The sequence below is a fragment of the Mesoplodon mirus genome (genome assembly GCF_964341445.2).
Source record: "Mesoplodon mirus genome assembly, chromosome: 11".
Taxonomy (NCBI): Eukaryota; Metazoa; Chordata; class Mammalia; order Artiodactyla; family Ziphiidae; genus Mesoplodon; species Mesoplodon mirus.
This window is the reverse complement of record NC_138987.1, coordinates 53,921,603-53,947,932: the sequence shown is the minus strand read 5'-3', so window position 1 is coordinate 53,947,932 and position 26,330 is coordinate 53,921,603. Positions and strand designations below refer to the sequence as shown.

Sequence of the window (26,330 nt, the reverse complement as noted above, 5' to 3'; positions counted from 1 at the left end):
AACAAAATGCATTCCACACCTTTTACAGTGTACAAAACTTAACCAAAAAAAAAAAAAAGATCATTGACCTAAATGTAAAACGCAACATTTTAAAACTTCTGAAAGATAACATAAGTGAAACCCTTTGTGACGTTGAGCTAGGCAAGTATTTCTCAAGTATGACACCAAAAAGACAATCTATACAATAAAACCTGATGAATTGGACTTCACCATATTCAAGAATATCTGCTATTTAAAAGACACTGCTTTATTTGGTTTGGTTTGGTTTGGTTGAAAAACCAAGCCAAAGACAGGGAGAAAATACTTGGAAATCATCTATCGGATAAAGGATCTGTATCCAGAATATATAAAGAACTCCCCAAACTCAATAATATGAAAACAAACAATGCAATTAGAAAATGGGAAACAAATTTGTACAGGCACATCACCAAAGATGATATAGAGATGGCAAATAAGGGCATAAAAAGTTGCTCAGCATCATTAGCCATTAGTTAATGCAAATTTAAATTACAATATAGTAACACCATACCTTATTAAAATATCTTAAAAAGACTGAATATAACAATTATCAGTAAGCATCAGTAAGTGGAACAATTGGAACTCTCATGCACTGCTGTCAGACTTGTTAAAAAGATAAATATACACCTACCACATACCCAGCCATTTCACTCCCAGTTATCTACCCAAGAGAAACAAAAGCATATGTCTACACAAAGATTTGTTCATGAATGTTTATAGAAGCGTTGAATTTTTTGTAACAGCCTGAAATTGGAAACAACCCAAATGTTCATCAACAGGTGGATGAATAAACACATTATGGTATATCCATACAGTGGAACAGTGTTCAGCAATAAAAAGGAATAAACTCTTAATACTAAAACAACATGCATCAATCTCAAAATAATTATAATGTTGAGTGAAAAAAGCCAGACAAAAAGAGTATATACCATATGATTACATTAATATATAATTCTAGAAAATACAAACTAATCTATAGTGGCATAAAATAAATAAATCATTTCCTGGGGATGTGGATTAAGGAGGGGTTTAAGGAGCATGAGAGAACTGTTGGGGGTGATGTTCATTATCTTGATTATAGTGATAGCTTTATAGGGTGTATACATGTGAAAACATCAATTTATACACTTTATATTATGTATTGTATGTCAATTATATATCAGTAACTGTTCAAAATGTATGTATAAAGATGTTCATTGCACTGTTATTTATAGTAGCCCAAAATGGAAACAACAAAATGTCTAACAGTAGGGAAATGGCTAAATAAATAATAATGTATTCATAAAATATAATTATCATGCAAGCACTAAAATATTTTCAGAAGAAAATAACATGATTAAAGGGTCATGTTACAAGGCAAATGTTAATAAAAAAGAGAATTCAAAATTATAGATAAGAATGATTGTGATACTCCGGATTTTGTAAGTTAAAATATAATAGAAACAAAATGGGAAGAAAAATCTTGTTTGTTTAATACCTGTGATTCATTGGGTCTATGGCATCTTACCACCTATATTCAACTTTTGTTCTTGTCTTCTTATATTCACCTAGTTTTCACTTGAATATAAAATATATTAAGGAAGGGGAAACAGAAATGTTAATTTTTTTTGATATCCTGGTGGACTTATCATAGAATTTTGCTGCATTGTTTTATTGATTCTAATGAAAGTATATATATATCTTAACCATAGATTAAATAAGCTCTTTAAAGGGCAATGCTTTTGCAATCTCTGTTCTCCAAAGATAATTGATGTCATAAAAATTAAGCATCTCTATATGACCTCTGCTTGGATAAAATCCAACTATGCATGGACAGATATATATGGATATACTGTTTGAGGCTGTGCTCACACACTGTTTAGAAGGAGCCATGCTAGAGCTCAGATAATGTCATCATACCTTCTAAAATAACTTTTAGTGTTCAGAAAGAGGAAAGTGTTATTACCTAACAAAAGTTGTAGGAAATCTCTTTGACCGCTAATTGTAACTGAATATGGATTTCTTTAGTGTGACTGCTCTCAAAGGTAGCACCTTGTTTTGTGGAAAACTATTTGGTCAAATAATCTAGGCTACGACATAACTGTATAGTTATACTAGAAAGTAAGATTTCTCAGTCAACAAAGTTAAATTCTTCATTCTAATCTAATAACCTGATTTTCTATATTCTGCTTCCCATACTATGGTATGCTTCCCATGAAACTCAAATGTCCCCCACTAATGAGAAAATAGGGAAATAAAATGGGCATATGGCATTTGTTTTTGATTTAGGGGGTTATAATCTCCAGGAGGTCAGTGACTAATTCTTTTACAACTTCTCAAAAATGGACAGGACATTTCAGAGCTCTTAATAAATTTGTAAACATAGAACAGATTTTTGATAAGACTTGGCTCTGTAGGCCAAGCTCTTACAAAGGGACAAGATAAACTTGTAAATCACTGATCCAAGCACCAAGGATTGCAAGCATCTCCAGGTTCTCATTTTCCAGATCTGAGGGACTTAACTATAGGCTACAGAGAAGCTCCTTAATGCCTTGAGGACAATGTTCATTTTCTAAAAAAGAAGGGCAGATATTGAGAGCAGAGGTTGCCAGGAGAGAGGAACCATCAATCTAGTTTTCTATACTATATACCTTAACTAAAAGATTAAGGGGCTGCAAGATGTTTAATGACTTTCTATTACTGAGGACATAAGGAAAGCATTTGTTTTTCATACTTAACAAAATATGGTTTGAGCAACTATGATGTAAGTCACAGCCTGACAAAGTGAAATACCAACTTCTGGAACCAAGTACGCGTGGTTGGCTTTCTGCCCATCTTCAGGGAAACATCATCTTGGCTCCAATTACAAATGAAGCACATTTTCTGTGGTGTAAACACTTAAGTCAGTGGCAAATCGGCCATGGTGCTTTAAAAAAAAAAAGAGGGCCAGTGTGAATCACTAGATTATACGTCTCCCTCCAACAGAATGCTTATTAGGCCAAGTGATGAATGCCTAATTAAAAATAATAATGATGAGAAACATTTAAAGTGATTATTATATGCAAGGTGTACTCATTTTATTATTCCAATTAATTATAACATCAGTGAAGACTGAACTGTAATCATACCCGTTTTACAGATCAAGAAAGGGAAGTTGAGAGCATCTTTTCATAGCTTGTTTTGACAGAGCCAAGACAGATGCCTAAGGCCACAGTGCTCTTAACCACTTCTCTACTGCCCCCAATCAAAAGGAACTTCCTGAGGCAGCCTAGCCAACTTATCTAAAGTATTCTCTTTGGACATTTAATTAGACTAAATTATTGTATTAGAAATTGTATTAGAACATGTTAAACATGCATTTTTGTACTTGCAGGTTAAGTAAAAATTACAAAGGAAGGTTTCTTAAAAAAATCTCCAATATTCTGCAGTAATTAAAAAACTCAAATTACTATATGGGCTTCAGTTTTTTATATATATATATATACTTTTTCAGATTCTCTTCCATTGTAGGTTATTATAAGATATTGAGTATAGTTCCCTGTGCTATACAGCAGGCCCCTGTTGTTTACGTATTTTATATTGAATATATAGCAGCGTGCATATGTTAATCCCAAACTCCTAAATTGCCCCCAACCCCTGGCCATTTGATGGTGTCCTTTGATGCACAACAGGTTTTGGTTTTGATGAGGTCTGAGTTCGCTGTGGTTTATTTTGTGGCTTGTGCTTTTGGTGCTATATCTAAGGATCCACTGCCAGATATGAGGTCGTAAAAATTTAACCCTATGCTTTCTTCTAAGAGTTTTATAGTTTTACCTTTTTAGTTTAGGTCTTTGATCAATTTTGAATTAATTTCTGTACATGGTGAGAGGTGAGGGTCCAACTTCATTCTTTTTCATGTGGCTATGCAGGTGTTCCAGTACCACTGGCTGAAAAGATTATTCTTTCTTCTTGAATGGTTTTGGCACGCTTGTCAAAAATAAGTTGATGATAGATGCATTGGTTTATTTCTCAACTCTCAATTCTATTCCATTGACCTATATGTCTGTCCTTATGCCAGTGCCGGTACTGTTGTTTTTCAAAGAATGAGGTTTTACAAACATTCATTGTTGACACAGTCCGGGACCTCGCAACTCCAATATTTTTAATAAATGATTACCTAGCCCTGAGATTGGCAAATAATTTGGCTCAAATAATCCAATTATCTATTAAAACTTATACTGTATCAGTAGTGAACTGTTATAAAGTCACCTGCTATCTACTGTGTTTAGGATAAAATTTATATGACAAAAATAAGTCACATTTTCTTATCTGACTGTGCTTTTTGAATATCAAACTCTCAAAATAAAGTACATTATACAATTTTGGAATTGAAAAAACTTAGACATCAGCTAGGCCAATCTATTTGTTTTTGTTTTACAGATTAAAAAATAAACCTTGGCTCTTTTCATAATAAAGATGTCACCTCTCCCAAACTGTGACCTAAAAAGCATCTCCTCCATTAAATTCATTTGCAGACTAGAAATAATTCGGGTGTTTTGACAGATGTGTATTTCTCTAAAGGGAACAAACAATTATTGGTGTGCACAGAACTTATCAACATCTCTTCTGTAGTCAAGGCCCATCATACAGAGGTTGTGTCAGTAAATATTTAGATGATAGAATTCTGTATTTGCCTTTTGGATACTTGGCACCATCTAGACCCAAGAAAAAAAATCTTATTAGTAAAGATTATTTTAACACAGAAACACACTGAGAAAATAATGTCATATTTTGAAACAAAATGCTAAAGAAATAAACTAATAAATCGTGGAGTGATTGATTCAGAAACATTTTTTGTGTTCTATATATCTTATATATTTAAATTTTTGTTAATCTAATTAATATAGATTTATAGTGTTACTTTACAGGAATATGGCTTTACTGATGTTTAACAAAAGCTCAAGCGCTCTGTTATGGACTGAATTGTGTCTCCCCAAAATTCACATGTTGAAGCCCTAACCCCCAATGTGATTATATTTGATGATACAGCCTGTGAGGAGGCGATAAAGGTTAAATGAGGTGGAGCCCTAATCCAGTAAGGCTGGAGTCCTTATAAGAAAAAGGACAGACGCCAAAGCTCTCTCTTTCCACCACATGAGGACACAGCAAGAGGGCAGCCATCAGCAAGCCAGGAAGAGAGTCCTCACCAGAAAATAAATCAGCCAGCAACAAGATATGTACTTCTCTGCCTCCAGATTTGGAGAAATACATTTCTGTTGTTTAAGCCGTTCCGTCTATTGCACTTTTCTATGGCAGTCCAAGCTGACTAACACATGCTTTTACGTGCTGAAAACCAATCTATACCATTTCTTAGGATCAGAACCTAGCACAGCATTCACACTGTGTATACAATTGTTTTTCATTGTAGTTGCACATAAAAGGATTATATAAAGATGTAAGAGGTATCAATCTGAAAGGGGTCCTCCAATCTGCTGTAGATAATCATCACATCACTTAGACAATAAATGCTTGCACATTAGATGAATACCAAACTTGATCTCTAAGATGAATAAGGAGATTCAATCCATACCACATTTTTAACAGCAAAGAAACAGACTATTCCCTAATTGAAATCTTTCTGGAAGAAGGAGAGGAATAAAAATATGACAGAAAAAGAAGAAGAAGAAAAATAAGAATAGGAAGAAGAAGAGGAGGAGGAGGAAGGTGAGGAGACCAAGAAGAGAAAGGAGAGAAAACAAATAAGGCAAATAACTTTTTTTCTTATTTGTCTGTTTGTAAGCATCAGATGGCTACACCTTGGAAAAAGTTAAAAAGTACATTATAATATTTAAGTAGAAATACAGAAAAGCTGATTCAATAATACAAATGCTATGTATACACTTTGGCTGAGAACTTAAATGTTTCACATGAGCTCAAGCACGGTTGAAATAAAAGAGCTCCAAGATTGAATATTTTTAAAGAAGTTTAATCAAGACTAAGAAAAAGAATTTTAATCCTAAAAAAGGATGCTATTTCTGGAACTACAACAATGTACTTGAATTAATGCAAACCAAGGAAGAATCTTAATAACCAAAAGGCTGGGAGATAAAAGCCATTTAAAAATTCTTTAAAATATTAAAGATTTAAAATTCCCAGCCAAGTTGTCAAAGGGGTGTAAGACTATGCAGGCCAGATGAATAAAGCCATCCTTTATACCTTCCTTAAATGCTTAATTCATTCACCTGTTAATCCATTCATTTGCCAATTGTTCTGGAAGACTTCAGTTAAATTCCCTGTTATAGACCTGACTCCCCTAATACCCAATAAGTGATTATCTTTCCTCTTACGAGAAACAACCAGGATTAACAAATGGGACCTTGTAATTGCATCAAAGTTTCATTAACACACTTCCAGAGGACATTAAAACTTTACTGCTTGTGATAGAATTTGTGGTGCCTTTAAAATTCCCATGAAAACTCTTTTAGTGTCCAAGAGAGGGGCTTGCTCACTGAGCTCATCTCCAATGAGGTAAGAGAATTCTGACTGGTTGACTTAGAGCTCATCATTCTGCCCAAGAGGAGGGAATCAGTGTTGACAATACCTTTTTTTTTCGAAGCAGTTTCTAGTTGTTCCTCATGAGCACAACTATGGCTTTAAGACAAACCCTTCTGTTCGCTCCCTGAAAATTACAAAACGGAAGGTACAAAAAGTCACAGACATTGAAGGAGGGGGGGTGGCACAGGGTGGTGGAAGAAACCACACCAGCAGAGGCCAGAATCCAGAGCAGATATCACTGGAAGGTGGTTTAATACTGGTTTTGGCAGAGAATAAAGGAGCACTAAATGGTGATTTTAACTGCTCTCTGATTCTTGTGTCTGAAATTTCCTCCATCATTGTTATACAGATTCCAAACTGGGCCTAATCCAGAGAAGTTTGCCCCCGTTGGTTTGCACAAGGTCCTAAAACCACCATCCATTTGTTCATTTATACAAACACATATTGATAACCTATGTGCCAGGCTTTACTATATACCCCTTCAGATACTTACATAAACTGGTAACATCACATTATATTCAGATCACAGGGACTGAGACTTGAATTGACTTATTTTGCAATATTTCTTCTTTATTATTTTTAAAGAAGATATCAACTTTGGAGTAATTTAAAGTTAGTTAGTTTTTTTTTTTTCTTAAAGAATCAATTTTATTTATTTATTTATGTTTCAGTGTGTTGGGTCTTCGTTGCTGTGCCTGGGCTTTTCCAGTTATGTTGAGTGGGGGCTACTCTTCGTTGTGGTGCGCGGGCTTCTCATCATGGCGGCTTCTCTTGTTGCGGAGCACAGGTTCTAGGCATGTGAGCTTCAGTAGTTGCAGCATGTGGGCTCAGTAGTTGTGGCTCATGGGCTTAGTTGTTCTGCAGCATGTGGGATCTTCCCAGACCAGGGATCGAACCCATGGTCCCTGCATTGGCAGGGGGATTCTTGACCACTGTGCCACCAGGGAAGTCCCCAAAGTTACAGTTTTCACTTGCACATAGTCTAACTTCCCAAACCTTCTTCCCACCTGTATCTCCAGACTAGGCTGTTAAACTTTGCTTAATGAACTTTAGGAAACATGAAAGAAGATTCTCTTAGAAACTTGCTTGTCTTGGAGTAAGATGCTCAAAATGGAAAGCCAGATGCTGGCATGATCGAGCTCTTAAAGGCTTACCCTCAGGCCTGTCACTTGGTGGCAGTCCCTGGTAACAGGAGCTTCCATTCCTGCTCTAGCTGGAGGGCTTGGTGGCAGCAACCTTAAGCCTTCTGAGATAGGGACATTTGATTTTTCTTGGGAAAGTTCTACAGGTCAAGTGATAGCAGGAGTTGCAGAGAGGCAGCCATTGCTAACCTAGGGCAATGTAATTTTGAGCTCGAATCGAGGTGTGTGCATATATCTTATGAGTCTGACACAGATCTGTTCCTGGGGCAATATTCTCTGTCTCTAGACAAACCAGAGTCTGGAGAAAGCTGCATTTCCAGCTTTGATGGCCACATTGTAATTAGCTGAAAAGCTTCTGCCTAGATCTCTGCTTCTAAATCAGAGGCTGCATGTAGAGACAGAGGGCCCGAGTGTGAATCTAAGTTCATCACTTACTATTTATGTGGGCCTCAGTTCTGTCACGTGTCTACTGGAGGAGATTAGCATCCACCTCCCGGATTTGCTATGAAGAAAAATGGTAGAAGACAAGCCTCAACTGTAATGGTGCATGGTGGGCGCTCAGGGAGGTGTTCTGAATCTGAATTTTGATAGCTGCTCTCTCTACAGAAGTGTGCCCCTCTCTTTATTATGGCTTTGTGACTCTTCCTACACCCAACAAATCTTCAGTAAATTACCAAAGACCCAAACTTAGTTTTTTCCCTTGTAATTGGAATCACAGGAGAACAGAGAATTATGCAAACATACAAAGGGTTTTCTCAGTGTGTTTCTCAATGGTCTCTTCAATAAGTAGTGCTGGGAAAACTGGACAGCTACATGTAAAAGAATGAAGTTAGAACACTCCCTGACACCATACACAAAAATAAATTCCAAATGGATTAAAGACCTAAATGTAAGGTCGGACACTGTAAAACTCTTAGAGGAAAACAGGCAGAACACCCTTTGACATAAATTGCAGCAAGATCTTTTATGACTCACCTCCTAGAGTAATGAAAATAAAAACAAAAATAAACAAATGGGATTTAACTAAACTTAAAAGCTTTTGTGCAGCAAAGGAAACCGGAAACAAAACAAAAAGACAACCCTCAGAATGGGAGAAAATATCTGCAAACGAAGAAACCGACAAGGGATTAATCTCCAAAATATATGAACAGCTCATGCAGTTCAGTATCAAAAAAACAAATAACCCAATCAAAAAATGGGCAGAAGATCTAAACCGACATTTCTCCAAAGAAGACATGCATGTGGCCAAAAAGCACATGAAAAGATGCTCAACACCACTAATTTTTGAGAAATGCAAATCAAAACTACAATGAGGTATCACCTCCCACCAGTCAGAATAGCCATCATCAAAAAATCTATAAACAATAAATGCTGGAGAAGGTGTGGAGAAAAGGGAACCTTCCTACACTGTTGGTGGGAATGTAAATTAGTACAACCATTATGGAGAATAGAATGGCGGTTTCTTAAAAAATTAAAAATAGAGCTACCATATAATCCTTTGGTCCCACTCCTGGGCATATATCCAGAGAAAGCCATAATTCGAAAAGATACATGCACCCCAATGTTCATGCAGCACTATTTACAACAGCCAGGACATAGAAGCAACTTAAATGTCCATTGACAGAGGAATGGATAAAGAAGATGTGGTACATATATACAATGGAATATTACTAGGTCATAAAAAGAACAAAATGATGCCATTTGCCGCAACATGGATGGACCTAGAGATTGTCATAATGAGTGAAGTAAGTCAGACACAGAAAGACAAATATCATATGATATTGCTTATATGTGGAATCTAAAAAAAGTGGTACAAATGAACTTATTTACAGTCACAGATGTAGAAAACAAACTTACAGTTACCAGGGGATAAGATTGGGGGAGGGATAAATTGGGGCATTGGGATTGACATATACACACTACTATATATAAAATAGATAACTAATAAGAACCAGGTGTATAGCACAGGGAACTCTACTCAGTACTCTGTATTGGCCTATATGGAAAAGAATCTTAAAAAAAAAAGAGCGGATATATGATCATGTATAACTGATTCACTTTGCTGTACACCTGAAACTAACACAACATTGTAAGTCAACTATACTCCAATAAAAATTTAGATAAATAAATAAATAAATAAAGCCTTCCTCTATAGACTTATTTTGTTTTTTTTTTTTCGGTACGCGGGCCTCTCACTGTTGTGGCCTCTCCCGTTGCGGAGCACAGGCTCCGGACGCGCAGGCTCAGCGGCCATGGCTCACGGGCCCAGCCGCTCCGCGGCATATGGGATCCTCCCAGACCGGGGCACGAACCCGTATCCCCTGCATCGGCAGGCGGACTCTCAACCACTGCGCCACCAGGGAGGCCCTAGACTTATTTTTTTAAAACACACTTTAAATAAAGGAAACAAACAGTACTGTAAAAATAAAATAAAGTAATACTTCTTTTCTTAAAAAAAAATTTGACTCTCAAAACCACATTCTTAAAAAAAAAAATTCCATTTTTGGCTATCCTTTGAGCACATGCATTCCTCTACCTATATGTCCCACATATGTCTGATGCCAACGAGAAGGCAATTCAAATCTGGTAAAAGTTGACTGTCTGAAGCCTTCCAATATTTCTTCTTCTTTTTTGGGGGTGGGATCAGGGTCAGGGCAGGACATGAAGCAGGAAGTGTCACCAGCATGGATTAGTGTGATGAAAAGGATAAAAGCTGAGCAAACAATCATACTTGGACAAGTCTTGGTGTTCTCACTTCTAACCTGGGGGTAAAAATGCCTAATCATACAAGGGGTGTGAGGATTGAACTAGATAATTTATGGAAGCCGCCTAACACAGTGCCTGCTACATAGTATGTGTTCAAGTCGGTTATTTTCACTTCTCATCTGTGGATCCTAAATTCAGAGATATTCCCGTCTTATGACTTCCCACAGCCTTCTCTCTTCCACATATTATGTCCTGACTTGCATTATAATAATGGAATAGACATCCTCTCTCCACTCCTTCAGGACAAGGACTCTGTCTGATTCCTCTTAGTACATTCCAGAGACCTAAACTGGTCATAAAAACATTCACTTATGGAATGAATAAGACATCCCATATAATTAGGAGGGGACTGTGTGTGGTTTTAAAGAAAGCTAGTTTTATTTGCCAGTTTTCAGTAAAAGACTGTAAAGACAAACGTACCAAGAGTGGGGGAATATTAGTTAAGAGAAAGAGGAAGGAATTTCCACCTGGTTTTGTACCCAGCAGGGCAGGAGGATGTGCCAGGGGTAGATCAATGACTATCTCTTGCCCAAGAAGCTCACTGAAGATTGAGGTTCTCTACTGTAGAAATGAAACTTAAGTCTCCCAGTTGAAGGGAGCAAGCACTTGAATATTCCAGTACTCCCTGGAGCCCAGAGAATGGGGAATCTTTTAAAGGAATCTTTTAAAGGGCATAAGAGAAAAGCAAGCATTATGTCTGTTCTAAATGTTTGCAAATAATGGGACGGTACAAACTTTTGGCTAAAGGATTACAACATTGGAAGGTATTCTGGTAAAGTAATGTACCCCGGAAGCAGCTTTCCTATGAAGAAAACACAAATTTCTATCTGCTAAAGTCTAATACATAGATTGTGATCAAAATCACAAATAAACCTTCAGCCAAAATTAACTGTTTTGTGAAATAGAAACCACAAGGGATATAGTGGGTAGAAACAGTTGCTTCATTTTCTGCACTAACACCATGGAATATGGAGGGATTCATTTTCCTGCGAGACAGAAAGCTAATGAACTATAGTGAAATGTGCCTCGAGACTCTTACTGAAATAGCACTTAAAAAAATTCTCTTTGGAATTTAAACAATCAAGACTGTATTCGAAAGGCGTTAGGAAATGAGGTTACTATTCAGTGGACTGGAGAAATTGATCCCCTGTAGCAGAAGTGCCCCTTGTATAACAGACAGAGACTATCGAATAATCCCAGGTTTATGCTGGGCTTGGTGCAGTGTTGGCCACATAACAAGTGTTAAACAAAATAATAGCAACATGTGACATGGGAGCCTGATTCTCTCATTCTTAATGCTAAACCTACATACCAGATGGTTATAACACACCCGTAATCAAGCTCAGAGCCGTGTGGGCTGGGGTCTGGCTGTGGCAGCTCTGAGTCAGGAGGCTGGCTGCCTTCCCCACCCCGTCTTGTGGAAGAGCTTCACGACCTCCGCAAACAGTTATTAGGGGCAGTGCTGGGGCTTTTGACAGCTCACAGAGCCTTGGATGGGTTCAGACAATTCCTGAGTGATGCCAGTTTCCTTCAACTACGCATGGAATGACACCTTATCAGTTCCCTTTACTGCTGAGAGACGCAGCTTTCTAATAAGATCTGTAGATACACTGGGGCACCTCAGCTAGAACAAGTACAGTTGAGTGTTTGTGAGACTTGAAAGTATTAGCTCTCGAAAAAAAACTCGACCTTGAGGACACTACACTGAGTGAAATAAATCAGTCATGAAAGGACAAATACTGAATGATTCCACTAATATGAGGTTCCCGGAGGAGTCAGATTCATAGAGACAGAAAGTAGGATGGTGGTTGCCAGAAGCTGAGGAAGAGGGAGTGGGGAGTTATTGCTGAATGGATGCAGAGTTTCAGTTTTGCACAATGAAAAGAGTTATGTGGATGGATGGTGGTGGTGGCTGCACAGCAATATGAATGTCCTTCATACCACTAAACTGTACACTTAAAAATGGTTAGAATGATAAATTTTATGTGTATCTTACAGTTTAAAAATTTATAAATAGGCATATTAATAAAAACAGAAATAGACTCACTGACATAGAAAACAAACTTACAGTTACCAAAAGGGAAAGGGTAGAAGGGAGGGAAAATTAGGAATTTGGGATTAACAGATACACACTACTATGTATAAAGTGGATAAGCAACGAGGACCTACTGTATAGCACAGGGAAGTATATTCAATGTCTTGTAATAACCAATAATGAAAAAGAGTCTGAAAAATAATATATATATATGTATAATTGAACCACTTTGCTGTATAACTGAAATATTGTAAATCAACTATACTTAAATTTTAAAAATTTGAAAAAATATATTAATAGACACATAAATAAAAATCTAATAAACACTTATTTCTTCTGAGGGTCAGTGAAAACCATAGTGATGGTCCTCCTGTCATAAAAAGAGAGCAGACATGTGTTGAAGCATTTAAGAGGCGGTCCTCCACAACGCTCTTTCTTGTGGGAGTTGGTTCTCCCTAGAGCATGAGCCCTTCCAGGGCAGTGTGATACCATCTTCATCTTTGTGTCCTTGTGGCTCAAAATATGGGGTTCACAGTGTCCCTGGGTTTATATTACTAAGATAACCCAAATGGTAATTGGACTCTTCAGTTTTACCAAAATTTAATTATAAAAAACCCCAAAAAACTCAGACTACTTCTAAAGCAACTGAATTCAGTGGGAAGAAAAATGTATTTCTCTTTGAATTTGAAGTTATATAAGTCAAACTTCAAAGAACACCAGCACATTCTTTCATGCTGCGTATGTGTTTTTGAGCTGAAGAGCTCAAACCTTTGGTGCTCTGATCCTGTGTTTCCCTGAAACTGTAGCCTGGGAAATCAAACTTCACATTGGACCAAACTCTGCTATGTGTTGGTTATTGACTTGGCAGAGAACAACCTGATCAATAATTACCTGAAAGAAAATGCTCGTTTGATCTAAAAATGAAGCTCATGTTTTCATGATCAAAGCAGCTTCTCAAGGAGAATCATACCCTTGCATTGATTATGCTCCCACATCCTGATGCAGAGGCCTCCTGAAACCTTTCTCACTTGACTTTCAACGTGAGGCTCCTTCTCTTACGTTTATATTCTCTACCAGGCAATAATTGTGTGATGGAATATCTTTGTGTCTTAAGGGTCTTGTCTCCCTAGTCACACTCAAAGTTCCTTGTGTAGAGAGATACCATATTTTGTTAGTAAAGTTGGGTCAGATCCTATGCCGGACACGTTGTCCTTGTCAACTACAAAGTGTTACCCAATACTTCCTGGGTGAAATGTGCTTGCAATTCATAATTAAGTGATTGGTTGAATGTCTATTGACTGAATGAAAAATTGTTTATTGAAGTCAGTCTCATCGCAACCACTGGACTTCCCTCTTCACTGACAACCATGCCTGCAAAACTTGCATTACACACTCTAAACTCAACCAAGTGGTGACAGAAGTGATTGTTGGCTGTCCTCTGAATCAGTAATTTACATGACAGATTGTTCATTCTTTTCTCTCTTTGTTCATCTACTAAAAAAATGGTTTTTATTGTGGTAAAATACACATGTACATAACATTTACCATCTTAATCATTTTAAGTGTGCAGTTGAGAGGCGTTAAATACATCCATCATGTTGTGCAACCAACAGTACCATCCACCCACAGAACTCTTTTCATCTTGCAAAACTGAAACTCTGTACCCATTAAACAGTAAGTCCTCCCGCCCCCAACACCACTAGCCCCTGGCAACCACGATGTTACTTTCTGCCTCTATGATCGTAATTATTCTATGTACCTCATATCAGTGGAATCATATAGTACTTTTCTTTTCATGACTGATATTTCATACGGTGTATGTCCTCAAGATTCATCCATACTGTAACATATGTCAGAATTTCCTTCCTTTGGGTCTTCCCTGGTGGCACAGTGGTTGAGAGTCTGCCTGCCAATGCAGGGGACATGGGTTCGAGCCCTGGTCCAGGAGGATCCCACATGCCGCGGAGCGACTGGGCCCGTGAGCCACAACTACTGAGCCTGCGCGTATGGAGACTGTGCCCCACAACAGGAGAGGCTGCGACAGTGAGGGGCCTGCGCACCGCGATGAAGAGTGGCCCCTGCTTGCCGCAACTAGAGAAAGCCCTCAGAGAGAAACAAGGACCCAACACAGCCATAAATAAATAAATAAATAAATAAATAAATAAATAAATAAATTTAAAAAATAGGACAGGAAAGGAGGATAGATGGGAAATATTTAAAAAAAAGAATTTCCTTCCTTTATAAGGCTGAATAATATTCCATTATATGTATATACCACTTTTTGCTTATCCATTCATCTCTTGATGGACATTTGGGTTGCTTCCATGTTTTAGCCATCGTGAATAACATTGCTATGAACATGACTGCATGTTTACCTACTTTTTAGCTCAACAAAAGTCCAGAGTAATAATTCATTTAGAGACATGAACACCATAAGAGGACTGGGAAAAGCAAGAGGATTCATGAACAATTTCAGCCACTAGCAAATATCCTTCAAGCCATCTGTCTAAGCCAGTTCTAAACTCCATTGCATTATGTGTAAAAATAAAGTCGAATCTCCATTTTACTAGGTTAAAAGTCACTCAAGGGTTCCATACACTGATCAAATCTCAGTATGTTTTAGGATCAGAGAAATGTTTGCTAGAAGGGATATGCGAGACCATCAAGTTTAGTGATTCCCATTCTTGGCTGCACATCAAAATCGCCTGGGGCTCTTAATAAAAATACTGATGCATAGATCCCATTCCCAGAGATTCTGATTTAACTGGCCTGGGGGTAGGCATCAGTATTGTTCGAAGTTTTTCAGGTAACTAATGTATAGCTGGAGTTGAGCATCACTGATATAGCTCAACCCCTTCCTTGCCCCCATTTAGAGAGAGAAACGGAAATGATATGCTGAAAGTAACACAGAAATTGGTAGAATGATGCAAACAGGAATTTTAAAATCCCAAATCTAGTACTCTAAACCTTTTGAAACTTCTTTTTACAGTACTCTGCCTCCAATTCTCTTCTGTAGAAAGTGCAAAAATATAAAGTACTATCAAGTAGGTGATTTTTATTCAACCTAGAATAATTTAAATTGACATTAAAGGCAAACTGGAAAGTTTATTTTAGTTTTCATTTCAATGTCTGAATGGAAATGAATCCAAAAAATGAAAGAATTCCACCTATTATCAGAAATCTGCCAAAGGAAGAAAAAGTCTGTGTGTGCCTTGAAATATTATACACTACTAAAATTAAATAGATTAACCGGAGGCACAAAGTTTAAAGAAGAGAAGAAAACAGAGATGAAATAACAGGACTGATTCTAAAGATGATTCCATTCTGTTGTAAAAGTCAAGTAATGGAAACCTAAGAGGAAATACAAATGACCAATAAACGTATGAAAAGAGCCTCAGTCTCACCAGTGGTCAGGAAAATGGAAATTAAACTACAGCTTGATTTATCAGATTAGGAAAAAGTAAAAAATTGATAACATCCAGGCCTGGTGAAGACATGGGGAAAAGGGGAATCCAAGGCACATTGGGAACATGTGTTGCTTCCAAACAGTCTCTGAACAGGAACGAACAGAGTACCAAAGATCTTGGGAGAGGGAGTCCTTGGGAAAGATCTGTTGTTCTTCATTAACCCCGTTATTTTGCCTTCCACTCAGATTCTTGACAAAGAGAATCCCAAAGTGGGAGATCCTAGCTTTGGACCAGTCTTCTGTGGCTTTTTCAATGGTTCAGATACAGGAGACTTTAAATTCCTACTTTCAGCTTGAGTGAGTTTGAGTCCATTTTGCCACTTGCTATTGATGAGTCCACATTAATACAGAAAGTAGGCACTTCATGCAAAAGTTTCTTAGGGTGGCCTGGCTGCCGGGGCATATGTTCCAATGAACCCACTGAAGTTCTTCCTTAATCTCCTTGAAGCAAAATTTCTGTACACAAAGGACCCTAATTCTTTGTCTTAGGTCCTTGTGTAGTGTGTATGGATCAGCTCCTGAGAAGCTCAGCAGTGTTTGGGCTACTCTCCCTGTCATGGGCCCTTGCTCCCATCCAGAGCCCACTCCAGCAGTGGATCTCAGTGTTCTCAACTGGAGAAAGCAATGCTCACCCACTCCTCCATCCTGGATTCCTCATCACCGTGCAAGTCCATGAGTTCTATACTCCTGGGTGGTAACCTTCTCAATAGCTCAGTTGCTGGCTGTGTATCTCCCACCATTTCCTGAGTGCTTGCTGGTATCAGGACAGCACTTCATTCTGCCATATTCTCATTTTGTCCTCCAACAATCCTATAAGGTAGTTATTATTTTTATTTCTATTTACATATGAGAAGGCTGAGGTTTAGAGAGTTTAAATGGTAGTGATTATTTGTATTTCTATTTATATATGAGAAAGCTGAAGATTAGAGAGTTTAAATGCCTTTCATGAGGATACCTAGCTTGTAATTGGTCCTCTTTTTCTGATTCAGGAGTGTCACCTGCATGTAAAATAGTTTTGAGGAGTGAAAATATACTCTTCCACCAATTTCCTCTTTTAGGCGACACTGTATCTGAACACATCCCTGAGGAACCAGTTAATGTGTGGGATGCTAACCCCAGGCTGGTGATTCCAATGACTAATCCCTGAGCCACCTCCACTGAAGGAAGAAGCCTCTGCTGCCATTGCTGCCACCTGCTGGAAACTGGTCTCTCTGCCCAAGCTGATGTCAGGGCCATGCCACGGCCCTCCCTGGTGCTTTAACTTCCATCCATTGCACCCTCTCCTTCTTCTGGGACAATGGTAAAAACCTCAACAAGTTTTCCCCCATATATCTTCTTAAATTGGGGTCCCAAGGGCTGCCACCTATCTGTTCCCACCTTTTCCTATTGGGAGAAGAGAGAACAGCCTCCTTCCTCCTAGAGCAGAGCATTTGCTATCCTGTCTCATAGAGCTGGCCGGGAAAAGCAGGACAGTGCTCTGTGGAGATGGGTGAGACTCTGATCCCAGCGACATCCCCAGCCTCTTCATGTGATGCAATATGGTAACTCCTTTGACTTATGACACTTGGCACAGAGTTCTCCAATCAGAACTTCAGCAATCTCTCATGAATATGAATCAACAATGAAGACTTGATTATCAAAACTGATGTCACCCCCTTCCTCCCACTGACTTCAAACAAAGAATTTGGGTACTTTGTGTACAGAAAATTTGCGTCAAGGAGATTAAGGAAGAAAATCAGAACTTCAGTGGATTCATTGGAAGATGTGCCCTGGCAGCCCAACCACCCTAAGAAACTTTTACAACATGAAGTGCTTGCTTTCTGTATTAATGTGGACTCGTCATTAGCAAGTGGCAAAAATGGACTCAAGTTCACTTAAGCTGGAAATAGGAGTTTTTATGTCTCCTGTATACTAACCATGGAAAAAGCCACAGAAGATTGGTCCAAAGCCAGGAACCCCTCTCTGGGATTCTTCTCTTTGTCTCTAATCTCTGCCTCTCTCCGCAGGCTGGCTTCACTCTGTCTGAGTTCAGAGGTGCTAGTGAAGAGTTTGAAGGGAGAAGAGGATGGGCATGGAGAACAGCATCCCAAGCTCACATCCCCTCCCCTCCACAACCAAGGGGAAAACCTTCCCAGTGGCTCCACTTAGAAAAATCCTGGAGAAGGATTCAAATAGTCCTCTTTTGGATCATGTGACCATCTCTGAGAACTGGAATGGTGTTTGTTACCATAAGAAAGAGGAAGGAGTACTGGGCAGAAAATGAAAAATGGCCATTACCGTTCTACATAATGAATAAGTGTTTATAAGATTTACATTTATTTTGTTTAATTTTCATCATCAATTTTGTTTTAAAAAAACCACACATTTTAAATAGATTTCCATGGAGAGAATCCCAAAGGATAAAATTAAAACCACTGGAAATTAGGTCTTAACTTATTATCCATATTTTTCCTTTATCCCGTTTGTCACTATTTTTTTTTTTTCTTTTTTTTTTTTTGCTGTATGCGGGCCTCTCACTGTTGTGGCCTCTCCCGTTGCGGAGCACAGGCTCCGGACGCGCAGGCCCAGCGGCCATGGCTCACGGGCCCAGCCGCTCCGCGGCATATGGGATCCTCCCAGACTGGGGCACGAACCCGTATCCCCTGCATCGGCAGGCGGACTCTCAACCGCTGCGCCACCAGGGAGGCCCCGTTTGTCACTATTTTAATTATATGCTTATTGTATGATCATTTGATAATTGCTTGCCTGCTCGACTGGAATGTAAACTCCATGAGGGCAGGGATATCTTTATTCACCATGATTTCCTCAGCACCTAGAACATTCCTGGCATACAGTTGGCATCCGACACATCCTGTGAATGACTGAATGAAGAATCAACTCAACCTTTGCTAGACAACGTAAGGCAGCACCAGGTGACTCCAAAGTTAGAGAATCATAAGAAACAGCAACAGAAAGAAAGAGGAAATGAGATGAATGCCTGGAATTAGAAGATCCAACTAGGATTTCCCTGGTGGCGCAATGGTTAAGAATCCACCTGCCAATGCAGGGGACACAGGTTTGATCCCTGTCTGGGAAGATCCCACATGCTGCGGAGCAACTAAGCCCATGCGACACAACTACTGAACCTGCACTCTAGGGCCCGCGAGCCACAACTACTGAAGCCCATGTGCCTAGATCCCATGCTCCACAACCAAGAGTAGCCCCCGCTCCATACAACTTGAGAAAGCCCGCGCGCAGCAACAAAGACCCAGCGTGGCCAAAACTAAATAAATAAATAAATTTAGAAGGAAAAAAAAGAAGACCCAACTAGCCTCACCATTCATGGCCAGGAAATCCACAGAACAGAAATGGTAATACCAAAGAATAAAGGTCTAATGATCTAAACGTCAAAAATTTAAGATGGTCGTAAAAGAAAAAGGTTCAAAGTTCTAGCTAATTCTGAAAATTTTAACATTTACAGAAAAAGTTGACATTTATATTATGTGAAAAACAGAATTTGTTTAAAAAACCTACCACCTATCACTATATTTCTATTTGACCCAATTTTCAGATGGAAATATCATCAAGCCAGACATCCAGAGAGATCTCCTCATTGGCCTGTGTTTAATGGAACTACACACTCATGAAAACACACTGCTTGGGTACTTCTCTGGGTTGTGCTAAAAATTATGGCCTTTCAAAGACTCTCGATTGCACATGCTCTTGCCCTATGCACACTTTTTAATAAAACACGACTCTTTGAGCTTCTGTTAATTAAGCTCGCAGCTTCCGGTGACCTGGGCTTCCTGTGCCTGAGGCCAGGCCATGACACTGGCTCCCTAGCGTGGTTCTTAACACACAGAGAGAAGCAGATCTGGGGGAGAGGGTGCCACGCAGAGGAGGCTGTGGGCCCAGAAGTGCATTTGCCACGGTGGGGAAATGCCGTTCCACCTGGATGAGGGTCAGGGCCCAAGACACAAAGAAAAAGGTTGGAGGAAAAAGAAAAAAAGCATGCTCTGACAGGAGGAATTTACTTTTTCTTTAAATTTTTTCTAAGAAAGGTGGACAATGAGAAATTTTGAGGCTGATGGGTGCCCTGTAGGAAACCAAGACTTCTGTGAGATCAGGGGAGGGGCCCTGTCATATTGCGATTTATAGTAAGAAAGATATGTTTGATCCCATCCCTGACACGGGGATCCTCAAACCCTTGTAAATTCTTAAGTGACATGAGCACTAGGAGTATCTTTATTTCTAATGTGGTGACTCTGGGTGGGCTCCTGGATGGCTCCTGGATGGGGGCTGGTCACCAGAAAGACCAAGCCATGAGCAGAAGCTTGGAATTTTTAGCCTGGCCCCCAGTTCTCTAGAGAGGGGAGAGAGGCTAGAAGTGGAGTTAATAATTGATCATGCTACATGAGGAAGCCTCCATAACATAAAAGCCTACTCATATAAAAATAGTAGTCAGGGGCTTCCCTGGTGGCGCAGTGGTTGAGAGTCGGCCTGCCGATTCAGGGGACACGGGTTCATGCCCTGGTCTGGGAAGATCCCACATGCCGTGGAGCGGCTGGGCCCGTGAGCCATGGCCGCTGAGTCTGCGCGTCCGGAGCCTGTGCTCCGCGACAGGAGAGGCCACAACAGTGAGAGGCCCGCGTACCCCAAAAAAAAAAAAAATAGTAGTCAGGGGCTTCCCTGGTGACACAGTGGTTGAGAATCTGCCTGCCAATGCAGGGGACATGGGTTCGAGCCCTGGTCTGGGAAGATCCCACATGCCGCGGAGCACCTGGGCCCGTGAGCCACAACTACTGAGCCTGCGCGTCTGCAGCCCGTGCTCCGCAACAAGAGAGGCCGCGACAGTGAGAGGCCTGCGCACAGCGATGAAGAGTGGCCCCCGCTTGCCACAACTAGAGAAAGCCCTCGCACAGAAATGAAGACCCAACACAGCCATAAATAAATAAATAAATAAATAAATAAATAAATAAATAAATAAAAATAGTAGTCAGGGGGTGGTGGGGGAAGAGATGCCAGGTGGGTAAACATGTGGTGATTAGGGGAGAGTGGCAGCCTCGGGGAGGGCATGGAAAGTCTGCGCTCTTTCCCCACACCTTGCCCTATGCATCTCTTCCAGATGGCTGCTCGTGAGTTATATCCTTTTATAATAATCTGGTAATCTAGTAAGTAAAATATTTCTCTGAGTTCCATAAGCCACTTTAGCAAATTAATCGAACCCAAGGAGGGGGTAGTTGGAATCTCCAATCTACAGCCGGTGTGTCAGAAGCCCAGCTGACAACCTGGACCTGTGACTGGTGTCTGAAGAAGAGGAGGCAGTGGCGCGGGGAAGTCTTGTAGGATTGAGCCCTTAGACTGTGGGATCTGATGCTATCTCCAGGCAAATAGGGTCAGAAGTCAGAACTGAGATGAGTTGTAGGACACCTAGATGGTGGTTGAGAATTGCTTGGTGGTGTGGGAAACCCCACCCCACGTTGGAATTGGTACTAGAATCATCTTACCCCCCCTACCCCGCACGGAGAATGGTAATGAGACTCACACAGAGGGGAGGGGGCAGCGAGTGACCCCTATGACCGCCCCCAGCAGGAGGTTTCATGCCTCCCCTCAAGGAACTGGGATGACAGTCAGCATGGGCACAGGTGAGTACAGAGCCAGCGGTTTGCTGATGCTTTGTGACTTTGCCCTTCCTCAAACACCGGTCGAGTGGGCTGGCCAGAGCAGTTTCCCATACGAACCCACTTTCCTTCCCACTCTGCAACTCTCCCCCATAAGTTAAGGTATTTTCAACACAAGGAGTACCTAGCAGTTAGACTTCATTCCAAAAACAGGAAAAAATTGTGCAGTAAGGAGAAATGTGAGGAATTTATGCAATGAAACAGTTCTTGACTTTAGAAAGAGAAAAGGGAAAGCACCAACTCTTCTACATCGGCAATAAAATGGTCTTTGGGGATTCACGCAGCAAAGCAGAAAGAGCTCAGACCAGGCTTCAAAGCAATGGGTCTGGCACACGCAGCTGGGTGGCCTTCTGTGGTGGGTTATCCCCTGGTCCTGTTTCCCCTTCTGTAAAAGGATACCTAAGTTCTCTTCCAGATTTAATTTTCTAACTTTCATAGAAGTTTTTCAATTAAAAATGATAAAACTTGCTAACTGCATCATTGTTAGGATATTTTTCTACTTTTTACGGGAAGATATAGGGAGTATGTTCCAACACTGACGAGGGCATGAAATGGCTACGAGATTGTACTTGTCACATTAAAGCATCAACTCAGGGCAAGTTCTTTCAAAAGACACCAGTACTTTGTCACTCTTTCAATCACCCATGCTCCACTCACTTTCCCCTCGTGACCTTTATTCTTCCAGAAGCAGTTTTAAAGCTGCTTCTTACTCGAACCTTTTTTAAAGGACCAAAATATTTTTCCTACAAAAATCCGAACAGGATTTACTGAATGACAATTCTGGGTAAAGCACTGACAAAATAAATTTTTAAATTCAGTGTTGAGCAATGGTTTCCACCCACTTTGCAAACAATCATATAAGCAGTCCAGGGCATCTATCTTACTTTCCTTTTTCATTCCCAGGTCTCCCTTACCTCAGGCCCTAGGCTCCTCCCACTGAGTCGGGCCCCACCCATTGCACATGCGCAGCACGACACACTTTGCTTCCACCCTCCCATGTCTGTACTGACTGCAGGATAAAGTCTAAAGCCTTGACTCAACCCTGGGACACTTCCTCACTGGTTCACGTCTATCTGAGCAGCCCAGCTATTGTTACTCCCTTACTGATAGTCCGTGGTCCTGTCTCTGGGAAGATTCCCAGTTCTAGGCACATCCCAGACCCTTCCCACTTTGCTTATGCTCCTTACTGACTTGGAACACCTTCCCTCCTTTTCTCTGGCATTTGAATCCTACCCGTTTTTCAAAACCCAGCGGAGACCCCCCTTCCTCTGTGGAGCTTTCCGAGAACTCTGCATCTTGAAGGGCACTATCTTTACCTTGTAGAGTCCACTGCCTGATGAGCAAAAATGACTGCATTAGACTCGGAAGTATTCCCTCATGGGGCCGCGATTGCCTTCGCAGGGCTGAGTCCGCTTTTAGTCAGCACTTAAAAGCTTAAGGGCCCCCTAAAACACGCTCAGGTGAGACAGGAGTCAAAGTACAAAGGTGGCCTCCTGACTAGTCTCAACAGAAGGGGACTGGGAGGTGCAGGGTGAGCCAGCTTCCAGGGAGATGGAGAACCGCGGAAAGGGCCGGAGGCACCTTCTCTTACCATGTGTGGTCTTCTGAGTCCCGTCTACTTTTTACCACCTTCTCCCTCCCTCCCTCTCCCAATCTTTTTAGAGTAATTAGAAGGGGATGAGTAAAAGTTGAATTCCTTAAGACCTGGGTTTTTTCTCCAGAGCCTAACACAATTTAACCTTAATCCTTGCCCCAGTGGGTCCAAGTGAACTTTTGACCCAGGTATGAGCAAGGTCTCTGCAAGGAGATGTTTGGCTGAGGCCTGATAACCGAAACATTCAGAAGATGACTTGCCCAGGGTGATAATGAAAGTGATAACATAATTCATTTACACTGACTGAGCTCTTACCATGTGGCAGGCCCTCTTGTTTGTACCTTTCATTCATGCATTTAATGCTCACAGCAGTTCTCTAAGTTGGGTATTATTCTCTCCACTTTACAATGAGAAAATCTTTCATTTCCAAAGGTGAGTTGCCTTTCCCCAAGTTATACAGCTAGTGAGTGGCAAAGCTGTTTTTGTTTAGGGGAAGAACCTTAGCTGAACCTGCTTTACCATGAAACCAGAGGAGAGAAACTCACACACTTGCAGGAAGTAGAGTCCTCAACACGTTCCAGACTTCTCATATGGTACCTCTGGGATCTTAGGGCATCTCATTACCTGAAATATGAAAATGGCATAAGTTTAATTATTCATTTTCCATCACCCTTAATGAGGGAATTAACTGCCATGTGAAACAAAAGGAAGTAGTCTGACCTTCAGGCTGTCAGGAAGTGATAATTAACTAAAATCTCCACTCAGTGGAAATGGACAAATGAAATTGTTTCACTGCTCTTGATGCAAATGAGTTGACAGGGTCACTGACGGAAGTTACATAATGGAGCAGTGACAATGAAAAGATAAACATATGCCCAAAATAGACATTTTCTAAATTAGTTTGTTTACAGGTGCTCTTCAGGAGTTTCCAAAGGTCCCCCGACTCACTGCTGTCTTAGGGTTTTGAGTGTGTGTGTGGGGTTTTGAGTGTGTGTGTGGGGGGGGTTGAGTGTGTGTGGGGGTACAGGTTTCAGCGCCCTGGCTTGCTAGGAGGACAGGGGAGGGGAGGCTGTGTGCATGGGGGTGGGAATTGTCAACAAAAATAATCAATACATAATCAATGATAAGAACAGAAAAGAGTTTTATTTGAGCCAAACTGAGGACTAGCCCGGAAGCCCACTTCCCAGATTACTCTGAGAAACTGCTCTGAAGAAGGAGGGTTTTCAGCACAGGTTTATATCTTGTCAGAAAAAAGAACATTAAACAAGTCAGGGTTACATTTCTACAGTGTTTCAAAAATAAATAAATAAATAACAGGACATACACAGTGAGTCAGTATGGCCTTGGCACCTGGGAAAGGAGTCTTATCATCGAAGGAGTACCAGCATTGCATCCCAGGAAGAGGGGCGTTTAATCTTAAGTTTTAGCACGGACATTCTTTACTTCTGGTCAGTGTGCCGTTTTCTTTGGTAATTAAAGCAGATGTGCAATGTATGTTTGATAGGCCACAAACAGGCTGTTTTGGTTTAAAGTTTAAATTAAATCATGAATAAGCCAGAATGACTTCCCCATACCTCAATATGTGGTCATTTCTTTTATCAGGGTCCATTCAGTCTCAGATTTGAGGAGCATCAGGCAAGTGGAGACCTGTTCATCTCAGCCCCAGGACCAACTGATTGGTTTTTCATTACTTGGTTGATTGGTTTGACCAAAAATTACTGTGGGAATGATTCATGGAAGCATTCTGCTGCACGGCATGTAAACACAGCCTTCTAATCTAGACCTTCGCTATTAAAATGGTCACAGATAGCTGCGAATTACTACTGTTGTGAAACTCATGACTTCATCACAGCTTCTGGCCTAGCAGATGGAGCCGCGTTCCAGGCAGTGCTGCAGCGCCCGGCTTGTCCCCAGGCTTTAATGAGCACAGCTTGGTAGATGCGACACAGATGACAACATGGCATCCTCCTTGCCCCACTCCGTTCCAGAGTAACACATTTTTCAAAAGACCATCAAGCCTTGAAAGCCTCACACACGCTGCATGATATATAAATATATAACTGCCCCGAATATAGCACAATGAGTCGCTATTAATAACTCAAAGAGTCATGGAGATTCAGGCAGTCCAGTTCCTCTGCCAAAAGTTAAGAATGTTTGCTCAGTGCTTTGATTTTTTCTTTTTTTAAACTCTGTTCTCCATTTGCTACAGTACATTTCCTATTTAGATACTCCACTGAGTATATGTCAGACTTTATCTGTGACCTTACTAGGACATACCAGAGAATGCAGGATGGGAATGAAAAGCCTTTTAAAGCTACTGGGGCTTTCAAAATCGTGCCTAACAAACAGTTTCCATTTATCTCTACCATAGCAACCGTCACCTTTGCCTTATATGCAGAAATTGCTAAGGGGCAAGTGAAAAAACTCCCTAAGTTACTTATTTGATTATAATATTGTACTATTAACTGTTTCTTGAACGTTTACTATCTCCAGACACAGTGTCTCTATACACTGCTAAGCTTTGCATCAACCCTACAAAGTAGGTGTTATTCCTACTTTACAAACCAAGGCTCAGAAATTAATTAACTGCCCTGAGCTGACATGCAAGTGAGTCTCAGGGCTGGAATTCAAATTCAAGGCTCCTTGGCTTGAGCCATATGAAACTGCCAGTTGTCAATCATTTCTGACCAACAATGGTGATTTTATGGTTCAACCTACTACTGCAGGTTGTTGGCCCTGAAAGGAAACCTAGAATCTCCTTCTGACATCACCATTCATTTTATCAGAAAATTTTCCAATGCAGTACTGGGGGGAGGAGGAGGGGAATTGGTCAAATGATCTGTTTTTTTTTTTCCACCAACTATTATTACCATCACAAATAGAGACATAATATAAAACTGCACCAAAAAATGGCAAAGCCTGTCAAAAACTCTCTATTCTACTCACATTCCCTGATACATTCTATCTGAAAATCTCCACATGTAATCATGCTCATCAGACTTTTCCAAGCACTGAAATGATTTCTAGTATTTAAAAGCTAATGATGTTAAGATATAATTTTGATAGACCACACGTTTTAGTGGGCAGGTAGGCTATGACTCTATAACACATATACATCAAAAAGCTAATTTGGCAA

The 26,330-nt window shown here is 40.3% G+C and overlaps 1 protein-coding gene across 4 annotated transcripts in view; it reads right to left on the bottom strand.

Moving 5' to 3' along the window:
* Positions 1 to 23,820, bottom strand: part of PCED1B (PC-esterase domain containing 1B) — a 116,856-nt gene extending 93,036 nt beyond the window's left edge. For all 4 annotated transcript variants that reach the window (XM_082636762.1, XM_082636761.1, XM_082636765.1 and 1 more), the window contains exon 1: positions 23,740 to 23,820. The gene's annotated coding sequence lies outside the window, so the exon portion shown is untranslated. The remainder of the gene's footprint in view (positions 1 to 23,739) is intronic.
* Positions 23,821 to 26,330: the final 2,510 nt, after the last annotated feature.